The following is a 23216-nucleotide window of genomic DNA, read 5'->3' on the forward strand; positions in this document are numbered from 1 at the left end:
GATGGAGTTTCATCATGTTGGGCAGGTTGGTCTCGAACCCTTGACCTCAGGTGATCCGCCCACCTCGGCTTCCCAAAGTGCTGGGATTACAGGCGTGAGCCACAGCGCCCAGCCTGATTTTTATAATTTTAATTGTATTATTATAATTTTAAGCAGTAATAAAATATCATTTTTGAGAGATTTTTTATTGGTTTTGATACAACTCATCATATACTAAATTATTTCATACATTAGGTTTTTATACCCTGCTAGCTGTACCACTGTGATGTCTGTTGCTTCTTAGACTGTTCACTGGAGGTGTATCATATATTTAACACCTTGTAAAACAAGTATTTTCTTCTGCTATCATTTACTTTTTCTTTTCCTCAAAATTTTAAGTAGCTCACCCTATTTGTTCTTCTAAATGACTTTCGATTTGACAATTCAAGTTTCAAAATTTCTAAATGAGCTTCAGAGTAAACAATTCCAGTTAGATTTCAATTTCATGACAAATATAATGTTTATAGCAGTAAAGATGTAAAAAGGCATTCAAACTCACTACTAACCATGGAATTATAAATTATTTGCCATCAAATAAGTAAAATATTTTAAAGGCTGATAATGTTCAATGTTGATATAAATATGGGTAAAATAGGCATTTTCATAGACCATTGATGAGAAAATAAATTGGTAGAGTTATTTTAGAGGAAATTTGCCAGTATCTACCATAATGCAAAATATGAGTATCATTTGATCCAACAATTCCCCATCTAGGAATCTGTCTCATAGACATTCTTACACATGTACACAAAGATACAAGGTAGTTCACCACAGCACTGTTTGTAAAAATCCCACATTGGGATCCACAAAAAAGTCCATGTGTAGGGGAATGATAAAAGTAAATTATGAAGTATCCATATCAAGGAATGTTGTAGAGCTATTAAAAATAATGAAGTAGATATATGTATAATAATATGGGGAAAATCTTTTAAGCTATATTATTACATAAAAAACAAGTTTCAGAGTAATGTGAACAACATAATGCTATTTACATTTTAAAGTGTGTGTGTGTGTGTGTGTGTGTGGATAGGTAGGTTGGTAGTGTATATATGGATACATATATTTAGAAGGATAAGAACAAAAAGGATAGTAGTATTTACTTTTGGGGAGGTGAGGTTAGACAGTAAAAAGAGCTTATAACTTTTAAATCTAAGTATTTCTATAGTATTGAGTACTATGTAGGTATTTCTCTTAAAAGTTTTAAAATATACAAATTGTACATAAACATAATCTTATAAGTAAAAATTTAAAATAAATTTGTATATTTTAAATTTAAAAACTTAAAAGCAACACCTACTTACTATTAACATCACCTTTACCTGGATCACCACTTTGTGTGTCTGTGTGTTTATTTACTGTTGAACTGGCAGAAAGTTATTCATATCTGAACTGGCCAACAGGTAATATGTGTACTCTCCTGCTGGCAATACCCCTTGGGTGGTAGCTTCTGAATCCCTTTCTGGGTTCCATCCTATAGTGCAAGTTGGTCTGCACACTTTTAATGTTTAGCAAGTTTTCATCCTGGACTAACCTAAGCAACTGGGCTGAGGTGTATTATTTCCTGTTGTTGCATATTTATTTACTCAAAACTCCCATCAAACAAAGAGTACAAGGAAAGCCACAATACATGCACCCAGTGCTAGACAAGCTCCTCCTGCTTCCAGTTACATACTTGGATGGTGTGTTACAGAGGAGTGGGAGCTTTACCACCTACAATGGATTTCATTCTTCTTCTCCAGCACGACCCACTAAACAAGAATAGTAAATTTCTGGGAGTTGCCGTCTATGTAGATATTTTAAAAGGGTGTTGTAGAGAAGGAGCTCTGCAACAATATTTGGAATAGGTCAAAAAGCAGTACCCACAGGAGATGGCTGCCCAGGCTTTCTAACTGATATAGAAATCCAGTGTTGGCCAATGATAGTTACTCTCAATTCAGCTCCATTAGTCTTGTAATCAGCAGAAATTCCTCTAGAAATCCTGCAAAAGGCTATCAGTCTTATTTTCTACCAATATGTTTTTATCTTTTTATGTCATCATGGGTATGTAAGTGGAAAGGTGGGAGAGGCTGCATCAGGGTCTATCAGCCAGATGATATTATAAACATGTTATTTTGTAATTAAAAGTTCAAACATAAAATAATAATGTTAATGGGCAAAAGAGGTCATAAACTCAGAAGGTGTATGTGGGCACACACCACTCTTAGAACATGTTTCTACATCATGGTGGCTGTATCTGCTGCTTACTAATCAGGCATGGTGGCTCTCCAGGGTATTAATTCCCCCCAAGGACCAAGAACCCATTTATTGTGTATGTGTGCAGGGAACAGGGAAACGTTTCTATAGCAGCTGCCTGGAAGATCAGAAGCAAGGGGAGAGAAAGGAATGAAGGAAAGCATTAACGAATACAGAAAGCCTGAAATCTGGGTAGAAATAAAGGTAGACAGTAGGGGATAAAAAGGGGATTAATACCTGTGAAGTGATAAAAGAGAACAGACTCCAAAAGGGGGTGTAAGAGAAAAACTCTATAAATAATCAGTGGGATGGAAGCTCCACAGGAAAAGTCATTCAGCTTAGTTTTATTCAGACTTAAAACCGGGATTTGGTGCCACCAGAAAAGAGTAGGTAAGCGTGAAAGTTGAAGCAATTTATCAAAATCATCATTTCTACTGATGAGCATTTCTTTCAACAAATGTCCATTACAAAAAGCAAAGCCACAATTGTATTAATTACTCAGCACCTGGTGCTGTTTCCTATGAAGAAACTAAGGAAAAAAATATAATATAAAAAGAATAAATGTATGACTTTTTTGGTCTTTGACAGAGATAAATGTGCTAGAAGGAAATCTTCCACTCTATTTGAAATGTAAAAATACATGTTCAGCTCATATATTTCCTGTAATTTCCACATGTGAGAAGTGAGACTGTCTAAAATTATCCAATATAAAATATGATGTATATCAGGATTTTGTTGGATCTTGTCAGCTACTCATAGGCAGATAAGGCAGGAAAGGAAGGGCCAAAACTTGCATTAGACTTGCAGTTAAAGAGACAGAGATAAAGGAGAGGGAGAGAGAGAGAAAGAAAGAGAGAGCGAGCGAGCACACACATGCACTGAAATGGGCAAAACATAATGCTCACTCTGACCTCAATCCAGAGGCAAAAGAACAGCTAGTTTCAGGAACTAGGGCAAGATGCAGAAAGGGGGCCAGCAGTTCTCATAAGCCCTCTCGCACCAGTCAGCACACAACTATCAATCAATGGGGAAGAAGCAGGGCCCTATCATGGGACTGACCTTCTGGGGAAACGCAGCCCCAACACAGCCAGAATTGCTGCCAGCACAGCTAGGCAGGGCTTCATTCCTAGAGTGGGGACCAAATAAGTAAGAGAGTTCTGACCTACACCACCTCAGGCTGCCTGAGGTTGGAGAACTTAGGCACAGAAGTTTTGCTGTAACTAAGAGACAACAAGTGGGCAGAGCTGATGATGGGTCAAGAGCACTGGGTCCCATGCTCATGGTCACGCAAATAATAGTGACATACAGCAAATACTATAAAAGGGCCTCCTGTTATTGGTAGTAGCAGGACATCACATCCAATTTCAAATGATAACATCTTCTTGACGGTAAAGTTTTTGCATTTAAAGTCTGTGATTAATAACTGTTTCATGGAACCACTGGAACATAACTCTGGAAGAGCCAGCAGATAATCTAGTGTCTGCCCAGGTTCCAGTGTAACTTGCTGTTTGTCTTTGAGCATTATCATTAAACCTTACAGGGCCTTGATTTTCTCATCCCAATAGTCTCCCTGGCCTCCCTGGAAAACTCTTGTGGCCCATGAACTTTTGTCATGAAGCTCTTCTTACAAATATTCTCTTAGCAAAAATTATCCTACATTTGACACTTTCAATCATTCAACAAATCTAGAGGAAATAATCACACTACAAAATAGATGTCCAGAACATTCCAGCTTGCTTCACAGAAATCCTTTGGAAAGTAGACATGGCAACAGCATAACCAACGGCACGGGTGGCAGAGATCCAGGAAGACGAGTCAGGAAGGAACAGTGCTAAGGAGAGGAGGAAATCAGCCACTGAAGAAATTCTGGGACACAGCAATCAATCACTAGCAAAGAAGATGCAGCTTTGAGAATACACTAAGGAAAAGGGAGGGAGGGAAGAAGAGAGGGTAGGCAGGCAAGCGCATATTCTATGTTCCATAGTGCACTGAGGAAAATAGGACCATGAATGAAAGGTTTGGAACATAAGTCCTGTCATAGCTCACCTTGAGATTTCAATCAAGTTACAACTCCTTGAGCTTTGGGTTCTTTTCTGTAAAATGAGAAATCAGGATTGGTGAGATGACAGTTAAGGATAAGCGGACTTTGTGCACAATGAGACAAATGGAATAGAACCACATTCTACATGGACCTAATTTTATGGAGAAAACTGTACCTTTCAAATGGTTCTGATTGGGAGTGCTGCTATGCAAAGCCCAGTGTGTTCAGCCCAGAGCTTCCTACCTTTTATGGAATTCCAACTCTGATACAACACTCATAGCTTAGATTTAGTCAGAATCAACTTACCAAGGCTCAAAATGTTCCACAGAAGCTTTTGTTTTTATTAATCTATTAAGACTTTACAAAGTTTCCTTCTCTTTGGTTAGAAATGAAAAAAGTGGGTTAATCTCATGTCTTGTTTCAACCGGTAAGCCATGACTTAAGGAGAGCAGGCTACCTGCCACAGATGATACCGAAAATTAAGGATACTCAAAAACACTGGTCCCAAATCAATGGCATGCCCACAGCCTTTGTTCCCTGAAGATCTGCAGCTCATAAACATCCAGGGGAGGCCAGGTCTCCTCTCTGTCCTTCCTAGTTGCAGATACTGATACAGCAGAAGGCAAAGCCAGAACATGTATGGATTAGATTGTTCTGATCTCAGGACAATCCAGTTGCCACATAGAATTCAAGACTTAAAGAATAGCACTCTAACACATTCTGATTATCTCTGCTTTATCCACTGAGATTTTCAAACTACCTTTTCATTGCCCATGCCTCCCCCACTATTAAAAACAGCTGTCCCCAAATTTTACAGTATAAGTCTTTAATTGTTTCCTAACAAATAATTTGAAAATGACAGACACATTTCACCTTCATCCTGCCAGGATTTCACAAAGTTGAGAATATGGGTTTAATTTGAAATCCATCATTGCAAAACCATCCTCATGTGGCAATAGGAAAGACTCCCATTATAATTTTCTGCTGGGAGTCATTAGAAAAAGCCAAAGCAATAGAAAAGGGTCCGAGAGCACCTCTAACTCACAAAAGTACAACCCACTTTGTTCAACAAATAAAAGCAGAGGCTACTTTGTTCAACTCGTCCTCTAAGAGGATATGGACTAGAAAATCTTTATTGCTGCAGCCTCATTCTATAAAATAGGACTATATTTACCCATCTTTCTGGATGGCCAAGAAATAATGATACATCTTGTAAATTTAGGTTGGTTACTTCAGGAAGGGATAGGAATTAATTTCAAATCTATCACATAGTATCAAGCTATTTCCCATGAGATTTCATACCAGGCCACAGCACTGGAAGCCATAATTTCCATATTTATTGAAAACAGCATCTCAGCCAAAGTGGTACATTGTGTCCTCATAGTGAAACCTCACCCAAGGAAATAGAATTAACTTGGACTACCATCATAAGTGTCTAGGGTTTTTTTTTTTCCGAAAACTGTAATATTTGACCCCCTAATTCAGAGAAAGTTTCCCTTAAATGCACTGAGCTCTAGCAAAGACTGTAATTTAAGAAACTGATTCCTAACCTAGTAAACTTTCTTGCCAGCAAACCAAAAAGTTTAAATCTGTGCAGTGCATAGTAAAAGATAACAGAACCAAATAGCTGGATTTAAAAAATATCCATGTGTCTCCCAGCAGCATTGCTGGGTCTTCATTTATTTATGGTTATGTATTTTATTCTCCAAGGCTGTTTCACAATCTGTTTATATAAATTGTGTGTGTTAATGCATGTGTTTGAGTGGTGGGGGGCAGTGCACAGATTCATCTAACTTTAGACTGTGATGAAATAACTGATGATAAAGGATGCCATGCATGTGTAATATATCTAAATACTGGATTTTAAAACCACTTTTGATGGATGGCATGACATGATTAATTTTTGAGACTTCTGGCTCAGATTAAAACTTCCTACAAATCTAAATATTTTGTTTCTGTTTTCCTTTCTTCTAGGAATATTAATACAATTTTGGGAATGACAGACAGCACAGAATTGGCATGAACATTAGTACTTTCACCAGAAAACAAATGTGACATATACAGGCCGGGCGCAGTGGCTCACACCTGTAATCTCAGCACTCTCGGAAGCCAAGGCGGGCAGATCACCTGAGGTCAGGAGTTCGAGACCAGCCTGGCCAACAGGGCAAAACCCTGTCTCTACTAAAAACACAAAAATTAGCTGGCCATGGTGGGCGCCTGTAATCCCAGCTACTCAGGAGGCTGAGGCAGGAGAATTGCTTGAACCCGGGAGGCAGAGGTTGCAGTGAGCTGAGACGGCACCACTGTACTCCAACCTGGGCAGCAGAGTGAGAATCCGCCTCAAAAATAAAAAATAAAAACTGTGACATATACAAACTTTTTCACTAAGAGAAAAAAATTGGGAAATTAGGTAAAATTGATTAATGAGAACAAACTGTTTATTGTACAAAACTCTTAAAAATCTAGTATTTTCTTAAGAAGTTTTGCCCTGAAGATACATTAACGGTCTAAGATCACCAGTACCTGATTCAGTTCCTATTTATCAATAGACCTGGATTGAAATAAAAGGCACTGATGCAGATAGTCTCAGTTAGGAACAGGCACTTAATTATTGGAGTTGACAATTATGCCCTCCCATAATGCATTTTTGGTGTCACTGAAGAGACTACCAGCATTCACGACTCTAAGCCAACACAGTTTTTATGTTTTAAAAAACACATACTTCACATGTATATGTGATTCACTTAGAATTTTTTCAATGCTATTTTAACAATAAATAAAAATCTTGGCCAGGCGCAGTGGCTCATGCCTGTAATCCAGCAGTTTGGGAGGCCGAGGCTGGTGCATCACTTGAGGCCAGGAGTTCGAGATTATCCTGGCCAACACGGCAAAACGCTGTTGCTACTAAAAATATGAAAATTAGCCAGGCATGGTGGTGTGTGCCTGCAGTCCCAACTCCTTAGAAGGCTGAGGCATGAGAATCACTTGAACCCAGGAGGCAGATGTTGCAATGAGCTCAGATTGCGTCACTGCACTCCAGCCTGGGCAACAGAGCAAGACTCTGTCTCAAAACTAAAAATAAAAATATTTACCTATTGTTCTTCTTGATATTATTATATAAGAAATACATATTCTGGCCAACTTACAAAATTAATCTTACAATATTTTCCCTAAATTATTATGGTAAAAGTAGATTATATACTCCCTAACAAGGGCATCTGTTTTTAATCTTTGAGTAGTTAAAACCATGTAATAAGTTTATGCCTATTAAAAAATGTAATCTTTCTAAGGAAAAAATTAAATTTCAGGGTGCTCATTATCATCTCTAATTCCACTGCTCCTCAATTCCAGGATGCATGCTTTTTTCACATTTGAACATTTTTGAAAATAAGATACATCTTAAAACAGTATCTACATTAAATGTGGCTCTGTTCTTTTTTATCTTCTAAAATGCTGTTATTGCATCCAGCAATCCATGGTGTATCAGACATGAGAAAATATGCTATTTTCTGCATGCCTACAACTCACCAGGTTCTTCTAGATGCTTGGTACACAGAAACCTATAAGGAGCAGGCTCACAACAATAGGCCAATGTATTTTACAGTGCTAAAGTAGTTACTTGAGTAATATGCACTAATCAACTCAAATTTTGTTATATAATCCTTTATAACTCTCATTCTCAATAGGAAAAGACTCTGTCCCCTCCACCTCCACCCACCTACACAAAGAATACCTACCCAGCATCACCTGTCTATCTCTGAATAACTCACTAATACTGTGTATTAAAACTGTAAAATCAAATAAGCATGGCTGGTGCTCACTGACTGAAAAAAGTGAGATATTTTAATTGTTAAGATTTAAATTATTCAATATGCCTCCCAATTACCTGTTTTAGAACATGCACACGCACGCGTGCGCACACACACACACACACATAACCTACAGCAAAATCAACCTTAAGTAAAACATAGAACAATCTTTCACTATTTTTCCTCCAGAACATTGATCCTGCCTTGGAAAGAGAAAGCAAATGATTTAGTGCATCTAATACTATACTACATTTGTATTAACTAAAAATTATTTCCCCCATGCCTCCATTAAATAAATATAGATCAAATATTTAAGTAATATAGATTTGGAGGGGCATCAAGGTATATCTGATCAGGAAACCCCACATAACTTGGAACAGCCCTCAGCAAAGCTGGAACCCAAACATCAGGCTTTTTGGTTTCCAAACTGGCTTTAGGACCTCAAAATCCTGGGTTCAGAGAGATGACCCAAGAAAGCCCAAAGCAGGTAAGAAACAAGAACTAAATCCAGGACTCTCAATTCCATGCTCCAGAGTTTTGTCCATATTTGTTAAGAACCTAATCTGAGATATATACAAGAGTAAGATATGATCCTGCCCCCAAGGCCCTTGAGTCTCTATAAGGAATTGTGCGATTTAAATCAATACAACTGAAATCAGAGACACAAAGTAACAGAGTAACATTAATTTTTAATTTTATTTTTTTTTTTTTTGAGACGGAGTCTCCCTCTGTCACCCAGGCTGGAGTGCAGTGGCGCCATCTCGGCTCATTGCAAGCTCTGCCTCCTGGGTTGACACCATCCTCCTTCAGCCTCCCAAGTAGCTGGGACTATAGGCGCCCACCACCATGTCCAGCTAATTTTTTGTGTTTTTTAGTAGAGATGGGGTTTCATTGTGTTAGCCAGGATGGTCTGCATCTCCTGACCTCGTGATCCAACTGCCTCGGCCTCCCAAAGTGCTGGGATTACAGGTGTGAGCCACCAAGCTGGGCCATTTTTTAAATTTTTTTAAAAGATGTCTCATGTGTCTATCAAGATATTTCAAAATAAAAGGAAGTTTTCAGTTTGACAAAGCTATAAAATACAAATAATCAAGATAGAAACAACATGATGATAACAGTCATGTTAACATTTATTGACTACTTACTACATAACACTCACTTTGTAAGGTGCTTTTCATCATTTAATCTACAACAAGATCATTAGATATTATTATCATCCTAGTTTTACAGAAGAGAAAACAAAAACACTTTGAGAGTTGCTTAATAACTCACCCAAATTTACATATGCTAATAATCAATTCAGCCTCCAATTTCAAAGATCCTGCCACCATCCTATAAGTAGTTCTTTAAAAAGGGATAATAACCCTCCAACACACAATCACACACACACATATGAACACCCAGGTCCAGTTTTATCTGTCTCTCTTTATGGTCTACTTGCCTTGAATATCTCAAAATTCAACCACATCAAGAAAGAAAGCTGGGAGCTGGAAGCTGAGAAAAACACTACCCACACTGAGTTGGTCATTGGTAATAAATAAATTAATCAATAAGGTAAAGAATAGGAAGAGTTTAAACAAGAAAATTTCCAACATGTTATGCTTTAATTAATTGTGAATTGAAGTAATTATTGGGAAAAAAGGACAGTATTTTTAGAAAAGCAATTAAATTTAGCTGATAGGTGTCACTGACACTAAGGCCATTTCAACAAAAAGGATTTTCAAAGTAACAGAAGCAGAACGTAGGGCAGAAGCACTCAAGAGATGGATTCAACAGAATCAAAGACCATTTTACCCCAATGTTCAAGGAGAGGAAAGTATAGACTTCATTTCCCTCAAGATCCCACTGAGATTGGATTCCTTTACTTAACTACTCATCCATGATACTATCTAAAAAATGCTGACCCTACAGCTTTGTGCAGACAACGTGCTATAGCCTCAACTACTCTGTTTATTGGAATACCAATTTTCCTGACTAATAGAGCTCAGAATTTGAACTTCCTTCACTTAAGCTGATATTCTCCTTCCTCATTTATACTACAGCTATGTTTGTACTGAAAGACATGAAATATTAATATTTGTGTCCATGATCATACAGTCCAATGTAAGGAAAAATACAAGTAGAAAACTAAGAGGAAGAAACAGTCATTTCACTGTCTTTCAAAGTAAAACAATTACAATTATGTAGGAAAAAATATTACTTGTAAAAATTAACTGAAAACATTTTTTATTTATAAAGAAAAATTGTTATCGATTTACATGTTTACAACTGTCCTGTCTCACAAATGTGCAAGCTCCCCTACAGTATTATAAGGTTCTTGAGGGCAGGGGTTAGATTCAGAAACTTCACCTCTTACATTGGATGCCAAGGACCGAGGGTAGGTACGTAGTGTTTGTGTTCCCCCACCGTCTACCTCCTGGCTGTGAATGAACTAAGAAGACAGGCTAATGATCGTGATCAGTTTAGTCATGACAGATCCAGCACAGCACCCTGGCCATTAATGGCAGATGCCTATTTAGTATGAGCTGGACAAGAGGGAAGTAACATCAGTGTTACCCAGTTATCTCTATGAACCACCAATTGAAACTAGATTTGATATATCTTCCCAATTGTTTAGTTTGATTTCTTCCTTTGGAATAGCTACTATTTTAAAAGTTTAGGCATACGGTAATACTTAGCAAGAAGTAAATATTTAACCCAATCTCCACTAAGTAAAGCCCTTAACATTTTATATATAATCTGAAGACATCCTGGATGTATGTGTGTATATGTATGTGTATATATATATATGTATATATACATATATACACACACACATATATTCATGCACATACATATAAATATCCATATATACATAAATATATATCAACATAAGCTGGCACTGTGATATAGTGCTATTTTCTACATTATTTTCTACATCATAGCAGCAAATCAAGATTACATACCAAGAGAAGGCATTTATCTTCCATCATTCCGTCTGCTGAAACACATTAACTTTCCTCATCTCCCTACCTCTTCAGTCATGTCTACCTTTATATGCAAAATACAGTAGCTGCTTATTTTAAGGAGTACATAATTTCACTAAATATTCTTCTGCTCATTGTGCTTTCTCATTCCATTCCTATTGCAAAGCTTTTAAGTTGTTTGTCAAGTCTAAAATCTCTCTCCTACTTTTCACTGGAGAGATTAATTTGGTAAAAATAGAATCCCAAACTGCCATTGCTTTTAGTCATGTTAATTAATTGTAATTAGTTTTAAAATATTCAGTTCCCGATTTCCCATAAAACTGAGGGCATCACACACACATGTGAGCTATCATTATTTCTTAATACCAGCACTTGTGATAGAAAGGTAACCATCCATTCTTTCCTGTGGTCTTTCATACTTTCAACCCTGATTAGTATGTGAGTGGCTGGTAAATAATTAATTTTATACTGAGTGACATATTTTGAAATCTGCAAAGTATTTTATTCTGGGAATTTAAGCCAACCCTTGCATTTCCCTAGATAGCTCTGTGTACGCCTACAATTATAAGTTGAAGCAGATTCTTGACTTTCCCATTAGCATCTAACAATTTATAAGCTTTTGATATCCATGGGATGATTTTTAAATGATGACTTTAATTCCCCAATGCACCTAGATAACTAGAAAAATAATAGACAATAAGTGAATGCTTTAGCGAAGGAATTTAACTAAGAATTTAAAGCTTCACCCAAGCTGAAAGTAATCAAATAAACTTTATAATGGTCCTGCACTGACTTCAATATTCTCTTTACATTTTTAAAGAGAATAACTTCAAATAACTTATTTCATGGGGACTGCATAACTATCCTATTATGCAGAAATCATTATATACAATTTACAGATGAGAAAACTGAGGCTCATATATTTTAGTTAAATTGCAGAATTAGGAATTGGCAGAGTTGGAGTTTGATCCAGATCCAGCTGCCTTTAAAGCTATATTCACAGTACTACACCACCCCTGGCAGAACATAGATCCTTGCTCTTCCAACATTTACAGTACCTTTCGGGTCTTATACCAAGTTTAAGCCTAAAAAACATCTTCAGGGTTTGGTTATCTCATAGATTATACAAGTTATTTGGGCTCAATTTGTCACTGACCACACACTGGGTAGGCAGTGATAGGTCTGTAATATTAACCATAACTAAAGATAACATATTTTGGAAATTAATTAATTTAAAAATCAAATATAAAGAAATGTAACAAATAATAGTTTTCCCATTAAGAATTTGGCTAAAAAATCATGATGGAAATCAAAGAAAAGTGTGTGTTTTTCTTAGCCAAAATATTTATTTATTTATATCTTTAGAGAAGGGTTTCACTCTGTGCCCAGGCCAGAGCACAGTGGCGTAATCATCCCTCATGGCAGTCTCTAATACCTGAGGCTCAAGTGATCCTCCCACCTCAGCCTCCTTCTGAGTAGCTAGAACTACAGGTGCATGCCACGATGTCCAGTTAATTTTTTTTTTTTAAGAGAGGTAAGGTCTCACTATGTTGCCCAGCACAGCCTAGAATTCTTGGCCTCAAGTGATCCTCCCACAAGAGCCTACCAAAGTGCTGGGATTACAGGCATGAGCCACTGTGCTCGGCCACAGAAGTCTTTAATAAGGTTCAATTGGCATCATCCATTGTCCAAGTACAAAATGTATACTTTCATTTACTACTGTAGCCAAAGGTGATTAAAGAGGGCATCAATCATATGCCCTTTGCGCATTCTATGTAAACAATCTTTCATTACAATACCAATTAATTACCAATTCATTGGAAGTTCTGAACTCCATGGAAACTGAGTATTTAAGCAACAAGTTTGGTTGAATCCCTATTCCAAATTATTTAGTAGAACTCAGTAAGTGAAAAGAATTAGAAAATAATTCTCCTTCTCAGAATTCAGATTATATAAATTCACTTGTAAAATTTTACGTATTTAAAAAACACCTTTTATGGTCATTATTTTAGCTAATTATGCACTAGTTTCTATTGGGAGACAGTTCTCTACCCTGTGGTACCTTTTGTTTCAGACTACTATTCAAGGATGTCTGTAAAGCAAACAGCCTGGGAGGATAAAGATTATGGCTTCCTCCTCCAGGACAGAGGATAATTTTGTTTCCTGGCAAGAGTCATAAAGACAATGCCTTCTTCCAGGGCAAAGGTTGGGCAAGTGTGCCAGAAACAGTTTATAAGACTGGTTATTTCCTAAACTCTGTGTTCCTAGGTTGTGACACAGATCCAACAGGTATGAAGTAATCACCTGGGCCCCCTCTGCACTGCCCTCAAGGGAGGTTCCCCTTAAGCTCTACAAGATGAGAGCTTGTAGCCCATGCTGCCTGCTGTACATTGAGCAGTAACATCCTTTATGTCTGATTCAGGAGTTTCGTGTCTTCTGCCACCATGTATGAATCAGGCAGGCTAACTTGTTACCTCACAGGCAGGGTAAAATCTCAGACCCCTCACTGCTCTTGACAGCTCTGTATGATTGATGAAATAAGTGTTTGCAGATGTTGGCTAACTCCAAGGTAAATTTTTACTCCTCCCTCTGAAGCCCAGAACTCACAGCTGTCACTTGTGCTCACGCAATTAGGGCAAAACTAAGGAATACCATCTTCATACATGAAATTCTTTGGACTGCCTGACGACTCTGCAGCTACTGAAATGAAGTGAAGGCAAGCGCAGGAGGCTTTTCCTTCTGGTGGCCACTGTTGGGTTATTAGAATCCTCATCTGTACACCAAAGACAAGCTATCCTTCTCATGCCCTGATTGATTACAAGCTGTCACAGGCCGACCTGTACATCCCTGTCATCAATCACCCTCTCTCACAGAGAATATGGGAAGATTTCATGTCTCAGTCACACTCTCCAGTTTACCCCAGGGTAACAAAAGCCAGATAGAGTCTTGGGGCACTGAGGTGATCATACTCACTTTCCTTTCTCGCCTCATCATTTAGACATGTGGATAGTAACGGGCAACGTTTACAGAGCACGTCTCAATAATCGTTTTATCCTTCTCCCACCGAAGAGATGCAGACAAGCAGAATTTCTATTTTCTCTTCACAGAGGCTCAGTGAATTGAAGTGGTTTGATCCAGGCCCAGATCTGGTAACCAAGGAAGCAGAAGCTTCTTACCATTCCATGTTCTCTCTACTTCACAAAACCAAGGAGGCCAATAGATGGTCTCAGCACCCATTCTGGCCCTCTCAGAGGCTTCTTTGGCCACTCTCTAATGGGCCTCGTAAGGGGCAGGGAAGTGCAGTGGTTAGGGAACACAGTCAAGAGCTAGATTGCCTGAGATTTTGAATCCTGTCTCATTCACTCATTAGCCAGTCACTCCTGGCTCAGTCACTTAGGCAATTTATTTAACCTTTGTGTGCCTTAGTTTCATCATCTGTAAAATGGGGACAATAATAGTGCTTCTATTACAGGATTATTATAAAGCTTGAATAAAATAAATAAATTACTCCAAAATAACATAAATAAATTACTGTATCTGACACCACCATTGCTACCACTACAACTGCTTTGAGTCCCTTTTAGACACATTGATCCCTTTCTGGTTAGAAGCCCAATTTCTGATTGTCAGGCTTGGTTAGGAACTCAGGTGAACTTCCCCAGGGTCTCCATATCCAACGCTGCAAAACAGCAATCTAGGCTCACTCTGCCATCAGGAACCAAATTACCAAGAAGAATGTGACAAGTTCCACAAATCTTTCTTGTGGAATGAATAAATGACTCGGGAAGACTCTCTGTTTTGCAATATACATTCTGGAAGAGAAATGAGGCTTTGGGCTTGACTATCCCTATATCCCCTTCGTGAATAAATCCACGTGAGGCAGAATGATGACTACCACCAAACCCCCAAAGATGTCCAGGGTCTATTTCCTGGAACCTGTGAATATGTTACCTTACATGGCAAAATAGATTTTGCAGATGTGATTATGATTAATGGCCTGGAGATGGGAGATTATCCTGTATTTTCCAAGTAAACTCCATCTAATCACATCAGTCCTTAAAAACGAAGAATCTTTTTCAGCTGTAGAGAACCAGAGAGATGGCAGCATGAGAAGGTCTCGAACTACCATTGCTGGCTTTGAAGACAGAAAGGGATCACAGCCAAGGAATGTGTGTGACCTGTAGAAAATGGAAAAGGCAAGAACATGGATCTCCCCCAAAGTCTCCAGCTATGCTGACACTTTGATTTGAGCCCAGTGAGAACTGTGTTAGATTTCTGACCTGCAGAACTGTTAAGACTATAAATCTGTGTTGTTTAAGCCACTGGGTTTGTGGTAATTTGTTAGGGCAACAATAGAATCTCTGAATTCTTCCACTAGGGAAAGATCATAACCCAGTACTGGGACTATTCTGTAGGGTTAAGCAACAGGAAAGCATGTATTTACTCACCAATTCATTCACTGATTCATCTTTTTGATTCATATTGAGCACTTACCACAGCCCAGACACTGTTCTTTGGGCTACAGAAAACAACAGTGAACCAGAGAGCCATGGTCAGCTTCTGCAATCACGCAGCTTACAACCCAAAGCTGAGAGATAGAGATTAAGTAAGCCAATTAATAAATTAGATAACTGCAAACAGTAGAAAGTGCTGTGAAGAAAATAAAATAAGATGATGAGATAGAGAACACAGAGTGCAGAGCTGGGGAAACAGAAACCCCAGATTTGGGTGGATGGAAGGCTAAGAAATGACATTTGCCAGCCAAGCAAAGGTCCAAATGAGTTCGTAAGCCACTAACTCGTGGCTGACCTAGCCTTCTTATGGATGCTGTAAGAGGTGAAATACCTGTTTTTGAGAAATTGATATGACTTCTCAGTCCAAGGAAAAGTGTGCTGTGTGAATTGCTACTCTAATTTTCCTGTCTCCACTCTTCACAAGCATGACTTTTAAGGCTTTATTTTTACCATATTTTATGAACAGTGTAAAGGCAGCATTATCCCAGAGTCCCTGCATATCATTTTCAGTGAGAGTACTCAGTGTTCTCCTTATCTGAATATGGATGTGGTTAGACTCCCTGTGACGGCTACATTGCTGTTACTGTGATGGATTTCCCTGTGCTGGCTGCAACCTGTATCAGCGACACTGGCTCCAAAACCAAATACATTGCTCAGGGTTAGACCCAGACACAGTGCTAGAGCCTACGCAGACCACAGCTGGCTCCACTGCACATTTAGTTATGACAAAAATGTCAAAGTGTGAAGGTGGCAAATAAAGTGTCATATCATGTAGGAATGATGGTCTCTGATATCCAAATCATACACACACAAAACTGGCCACTCAATTCATTTATTGTATTGTCTTGCTCTAATATCTATGCGAAAATAGTACAAACAACTTCAATTTTTATTCAGGTTGTCATAGTGTCAATAATTACTTCTCATAATTACCCCTTTCATAGGTTGTCTATAAAAGTAAAACTAGAAAATCCAAGTAATCTGTCTCAACCCAGAGTTCCCAGACACACACAAACAATGCGGGGCAACGCAAATTACCTTCACACTCTGGTTAGTTTGTTCTATAGATGCCTTACTGTGTGAGAAGGGGCTAAGCTGAAGCATAAAATGAATCCAATTCTGAAGCTACTCTAACCATTTCTAGTGTTGTATACATTAATATAATGAACTTACAAATAAACAATATCTAGTAAGATGGCTTTTGTGTTGGGGGTGAGAAGTGCAGAGTTCACACTTTGATAATTCACTGATTCCAAGAATGGTGCTCAGGTTTAGAGCCAGAGTATCTAGATTTGATTTCCAACTTCATCATATAATAACTCTATGACCCTGAAGAAGACATTTCCCTGACACAGCATCAATCCTTTTTTTCTCTATGAATTGAGGTCAAAATTAACACACACTCTGCCTGCTTCAGAGGGTTCTCACAAAATGAGAAAGACTTTGTAAACTATAAAACACAAGTGCAAACCAAAAGTCCCCTGGCCTCCCAGTGCTTACAGATATGTTGTATTTAAGGCAACAGCCTAAGTCCCAATCCTCTGAGCTCCACGCATGGACTAACAAGTCTGAGTTTTTCCTGGGATCCCCTCCTCAGTTACTCCCTCCAGGATTCCCTGACAGTCAGACTTACGGCCTGCTGCCTGACAACCCTCCTCTCCTACTCTCTTGAGCTTTTCCTCTGCTCCACATGCCTTCATCACTCTGCCATCCACCAGTCACCATCAACACCTCTGACAACGTTCTCACGGAAGACAACTTCTTCTACAGCACAAAGAATGGGGTGAAGAGGGAAGGGAAGGAACCTCAAGGCCTCACCATCAGGGAAGCCATTTCCACTCTTGAGCCTTGCTTTTTCAAAACAGGGCTGCCCAAAGTAACACCGTTAGGTATCACTGACCAGTTCTTGGCAGGGGTTGGCAAATTTTACCAATAAAGGGCCAGATAGTAAATATTTTAGCTTTTGAAGACCACATCTGTCTCTGTAGCATATTCTTCTTTGCTTTTTTTTTTTTTTCTTTTTACCACCCTTTAAAAATGTATAAACAATCCAGCAGGCCACAGGCTGGATTTTCCTCAAGGGCCATAGTTCACTGACCCCTGCTTTATGACACAGCCATCGTTCATGCCATAGTATACTTGTTTTTTGTGTGAGCAGGAGTCTGTTGTCAGTAGGGGGAATTGAGGTGAGGCTCATTAGGTCAAGGGAGGTACCCAGAACCACTGCCCCTTAGACTTTCAAACCCAGGAGCTCGACCGGGCATGGTGGCCTCACTCCTGTAATCCCAGCACTTTGGGAGGCCAAGGCGGGTGGATCACCTGAGGTCAGGAGTTCGAGACCATCCTGGGCAACATGGTGAAACCCCATCTCTACTAAAAATACAAAAATCAGCCAGGCGTGGTGGTGGGCACCTGTAATTCCAGCTAATCGGAAGGCTGAGGCAGGAGAATTGCTTGAACATGGGAGGCAGAGGTTGCAGTGAGCTGAGATCGCACCACTGTACTCCAGCCTGGGCGACAAGAGCAAGACTCCATCTCAAAAGCAAAACAAAACCAAACTCCTGTAGGTCGGTCTGGTCCACGTTAACAGACTTCTTCACTCATGGCTTTTGTTCAGGGACCTCATCACATCCCTCGATCCAACCTTTTTGGGGAATCCTAAGCTATGAGAGAGATCAGTGCATGTCTGAATGCCAAAAATGAGTCAAGCTCCAGTTCTTACACTCAGAGCTCCTAAGCTCTATGTAAATCTAGCATGTGGCTTCCGTGTTTCTATGACAGTTAGAAGGCTGTTCCACCCACAGCACATGGGACCTCTGTGGTTAGAGTTTCCAATGATACAATCAAGCCTAGGAAAAATGCATCTGAGCCAGTCAGAATATTTTATACATTTATTAGCTACTATGATTATTATCTAAAAAGGAAGAACAGGAGGAAGAAGAGGAAGAAAAAGGAAGAGGGGGAGGGAAGGAGGAGAAGAGGAGCAGGGATGAAGAGGGAAGGGAAGGAGAAGAAACTACTGCAGAAAATTTTGCCAAGATGCAATAATGATTACAAAATTAAATTATCCTTACCTAGCACTTTCTCCTCGTAATAAAAGACTTCACTTTGAGGCCGGGCATGTTGGCTCTTGCCTGTAATCCCAGCACTTTGGGAGGCCGAGGTGGGCAGATCACTTGAGGTCAGGAGTTCAAGATCAGCCTGGCCGACATGGCAAAACCCTGTCTCTACTGAAAAATACAAAAATTAGCTGAGTGTGGTGGCAGGAACCTGTAATCCCAGCTACTCAGGAGGCTATGGCAGGAGAATCGCTTGCATCCAGGGATGCGGAGGTTGCAGTGAGCTGAGAGCACACCACGACACTCCAGCCTGGGTGACACAGCGAGACTCTGTCTAAAAAAAAAAAAAAAAAAAAAAATCACACCTATAATCCCAGCACTTTGGGAGGCCAAGGTGGGCAGATCTCTTGAGAGGTCAGGAGATCAAGACCAGCCTGACCAACATGGCAAAACCCCATCTCTACTAAAAAATACAAAAATTAGCCAGGGGTAGTGGCGCATGCCTGTAATCCCAGTTACCTGGGAAGCTGAGGCAGGAGAATCACTTAAACAGGGGAGTCGGAGGTTGCGGTGAGCTGAGATCGTGCCATTGCAGCCTAGGCAACAAGAGTGAAACTTCGTCTCCAAAAAAAAAAAAAAAAAAAAAAAAAAAAAAAAAAAAAAAAAAAAAAACAAAAAGATTCACTTTGAATCTTTTTGATTATCTATTCTGTAAGTGAAGGCCTCTATAAGCCTATAAAGTACCCAGCTGCAAATTAGTAAATAATGCCTACTTGGCCCAAAAGTGAATCAGAAAATGATGCCTCTTCAGGTCTATGCCCTAGGACCATTTGGCTATCTACAGGTCACTTTTTTGGAGGGAACAGGAGTCAGGGGTGGGGGGGCGGAAGTCACCTGTTAATCCTGGCAGATCCAGCCATGTCCAAGGACATAAATGAAGAGCAGAACCAACATGCATTCTCATCCCGACTTGAGCCCTTGACCAGGCTTCACAATAACACAGAGGCCCTAACTTAAGTTTTGAGTCAATGTCCACAGGCCCATTTTCTGTAGCTACTTGCAGTATGCTAACATGCTGGCACAGAAGTTAGTGATAATATTTATTGTCATGGTGGTGGTGATGGTGCCACCAATAAAACTTGTCAGCTGAGGGCCCTTGCTCTCTCTGGACCACTTAAAGAGGGCTGATTTTGCCCAAGATGAAATAACTTAGAAATATAGAGGATAAAGTGGTCCATAGAGTTAGTAAGGTGGAGGAGGGTGACTAAGTCATGAAAGATGTACAGCGCAGACAGAAGAGTTTTTAAAATGATTCCAAATAGTGTGCGAGAGCAGACTACTGAAGCTGAGGATGAATGTTTGCACCCTGCAGAGAATGTTGCACTCTAGAGTTTCACAGTGCAAGATGACCTGACTTTCATAGTGGGCAGGAAGGTCTGGGAGGCCTTGCTTTGGACTTAGGAAGAAGCAAGCAAGCTGAGTAGCCAGGATGCCAGTGATGAGCATTCATTGGTCCAAAGGAGAAAGACAAAACCAGGAGGTGGCCTGGAGATTTCCAAGGGAGAGAAAATTCAAAGCTGCCTGGGAGATGCATGGCAGAACCCTAAACAGATTGTAAAGAGGAGGAGAAAAGGTCATGGCAAAGTCAAGGATGACTGGAGCTCCCTGCCTGGGGAAAGGATGGATGGCTGTGTTTTAGTTGCCAAGACAACAAGCCTCAATGGCAGGCAGAGAGGCTACAGTCCCTCTCTGGGAGTCTCCTGCCCTCAGTTGTGCAGCACAGGCAGGTCTTCTTCCACCTGGAAGTACAATATGCTGCTCTGCTACTGGAGGTGTGTTTATCACTGAAAAGACTCACCCCCAAGTATACTGGACTGCAGTAGGCTGCAATCATGCTACAGAAACATGTATTTCTCAGCATTGTTAATGGAAACAAACATCTGCAACACCTAATTGAAACCCATACACAGGAAAGATAAATAAAAACATTCTAACCTTTAGCATTATGCACAACTTTTTAAATCCAGAGAATGTTACAGCAGAGATCTACCTTCCTGGTTGAGAGTATACTACATATTTTCCTTTGGAAACTAAAGATACTATAAACAAATTTGAAAACATATTATTTCTTCAAAGTATTAATTTTTAAAGCGGCCAAAATTGCTAACAACCAGGGAAAGTACCAATTTATAATTTATGTTCTTGGCATATAGTATATATTGTGAATTTGCATGCATATTAAATGCAAATAACCAGAAGAGCATAACATTAAGGCTTCAAATTTATATGTGCAAAAGACAGTAAATTCTAACATTAAAATTCTTCCCAGAAAATATTAACTCCCCACATCCCCTGTGACTGTCACATAGTCAGCTGAGCAACCTCACTACAGAACTTGAGTAGTCAATAACCTTGTTCAATGAAAATTTGCATTTCCCATCCCTGCTCTTCTTAGCAGGCAAAGACGACAAGACCATTTGGCACCATGTGGGACCGGGGTAAGGTGCTAACATGGCCCAGCTTTTCAAACAAATTATCTAACAATTTGACAGAAAAAAAAAGTGCCAGTAAGAATGCCACCATTGAACCACTAACAGAATCTTTACTCCCTTATAAAGATTACAACACTGGGGAAATGAAGCAAAATGCAGCTGACTCTGCTCTTTCCACTATAGTAAAAATATGAGATTTGTGATGGCAAAATCATCTGAGTCAATCTGGCTGGGCCAGAGTGCTCAGTTCTTAAGTCCAACACTAGTTTAGATGTTACTGTAAAAGTATTTGATAGATGGGATTAACATCTATAATCAGTTGACTTTAGCTACAGGAGGGGTTACCCTTGATCATGTGGATGGGCCTCATCTAATCAGTTGAAGGCCTTAAGAGCAAAAACTGAGTTTCCAAGAGAAGGAGTTCTCCCTCAAGACCGTAACATAGACATCCTGCTTAAGTTTCCAGCCTGCTAACTTGCCCTATGCATTTCATACTCAAGGCTATAACATCAACTCTTGCCTGAGTTTTCAGACTGCTGGCCTGCCCTGTGATTTTTGGACTTACCAGCACCCACATTTGCATGAGCCAATTCCTTAAAATAAATCTCCTAATAAATACATATTTATGTATCTAGTATATAGAAAGACAGATTCTGTCTAGTGAACACTGATACAGGATTCAAAGGGATTTTCAGTGTAGAACTAAAAAAGTGCTCAGTATTTTAATGCATTCTGGTGGATGGGTAAGTGCTGGTTGATCTTGATTGCAATATGAAAATTAATGTATTCTTTGTTTAAATAATACTACTGCTTTGCAGTGCAGAATTTACTGGAAGATTTCCTTCTTGATATCCATTTAAAGAATTTCCATAGTCAACCCTAAGACAAATAAGGGTGAATTTTATTTGTAAAAGAAAAGGGGCTCATGATAATCTTTCTGGTGGCTGAGCCCAAAAGGTTTTGGGGCTCAGCTTGCTGCATTTATATTCTGAATTCTCTGTGGGTCCTAAGTCTTGAGAGCTGGAACTATCCCTTCATTTATGTATAGTCTGAAAACACTAATCAGACTGTTTACCCCAATGAAGCAAGTATCTACTTAAATTTAGATCAAACAATTCCATGAGTTTAATGCCACTCCAACCACTGTTTCTTTTTGTTCCTTGGCCTTTTCATGAAGCATCTCACAGTATTTGCTGCCACACCTCTGCTCCTCCCTTTCTTCACTCTGTGACACAGAATGCTCATCTATACACTCAGACCCCACTGCTGTGTTCACTGATGATCCCCAGACCTATGCTTCCTTTCCTGACCTCTAATTCCTATCGCGCTCCTTATTTATTGCTGTCTGGATGATCTTCTGGGAATGGGTGGGGCAAGGGCTACAATCACAGCACGTCCAAAAGAGAAATGATCGGTTTAGCAAAGTTCTATGTTTCGCAAACTGTTCCATGTCCACCATTCCATGATTTTTAATCTGGGAAGAGAACCGACCTGTTCCACAAGGCATTTGGACATTTGCTGGATAATCTTCTGGTCACTTTGCTTTTTGTTTTTTTGGACTGTTAAATATGGGAGTTGTTCTCCAAGGCAGCAATCCAGCCTTGACTTACACTGTCTATAACTTACCTTTATCTTCTGTCTTCTCTACCAGTCCTGTCATCAAGTCAAATTCCTTCTCCTTCTCACTCTTCTGCAGTCATTCTTAGCATGCACCAACTGTCTTCCTCCTCTCTGAGCTATTTTATAACACAGCAACAATCATCTACCCGAATGTCACGTTGATCATGTCACTTGTTGCCAAATGTTCCAAATGTTTCTTCTTGAATTAAATTTCAACCCCAGTTCTACAAGTCCACAGCTGACTCCCTTGATTCTCCTCTTCCTGGCTGTGGTCTGCAACCTGCCCCACCGCTCCCCACACTCCCTTGCTCTCCAAGGCTCACTGTACCCTCTCTGTTCTCCAGATAGCAGGACAAACTCTTTGCTCTCATTACCTCTCCCCTTAATATGTTCCCGTTCTGGAAAAGTTCAAGAGCTGGTGGGTTTCCTTGATTCCACCTTCCA

The 23216-nt window shown here is 39.6% G+C and overlaps 1 protein-coding gene across 12 annotated transcripts in view; it reads right to left on the reverse strand.

The window, feature by feature from the left end:
• ENOX1 (ecto-NOX disulfide-thiol exchanger 1) overlaps positions 1–23216 on the reverse strand; it is a 571794-nt gene that overhangs the window by 419675 nt on the left and 128903 nt on the right. For 2 of the 12 annotated variants that reach the window (XM_063714804.1, XM_063714807.1), the window contains exon 3: positions 4318–4364. The exons of 7 other annotated variants lie outside the window; for them this stretch is intronic. The gene's annotated coding sequence lies outside the window, so the exon portion shown is untranslated. Of the gene's footprint in view, positions 1–4317; positions 4365–14060; positions 14562–15038; positions 15266–23216 lie in introns of those variants that run through there. 3 more of the 12 variants (XM_063714805.1, XM_054528962.2, XM_054528965.2) reach the window with 3 other exon arrangements.

The sequence above is a fragment of the Pongo abelii genome, chromosome 14 (genome assembly GCF_028885655.2).
Source record: "Pongo abelii isolate AG06213 chromosome 14, NHGRI_mPonAbe1-v2.0_pri, whole genome shotgun sequence".
NCBI lineage: Eukaryota > Metazoa > Chordata > Mammalia > Primates > Hominidae > Pongo > Pongo abelii.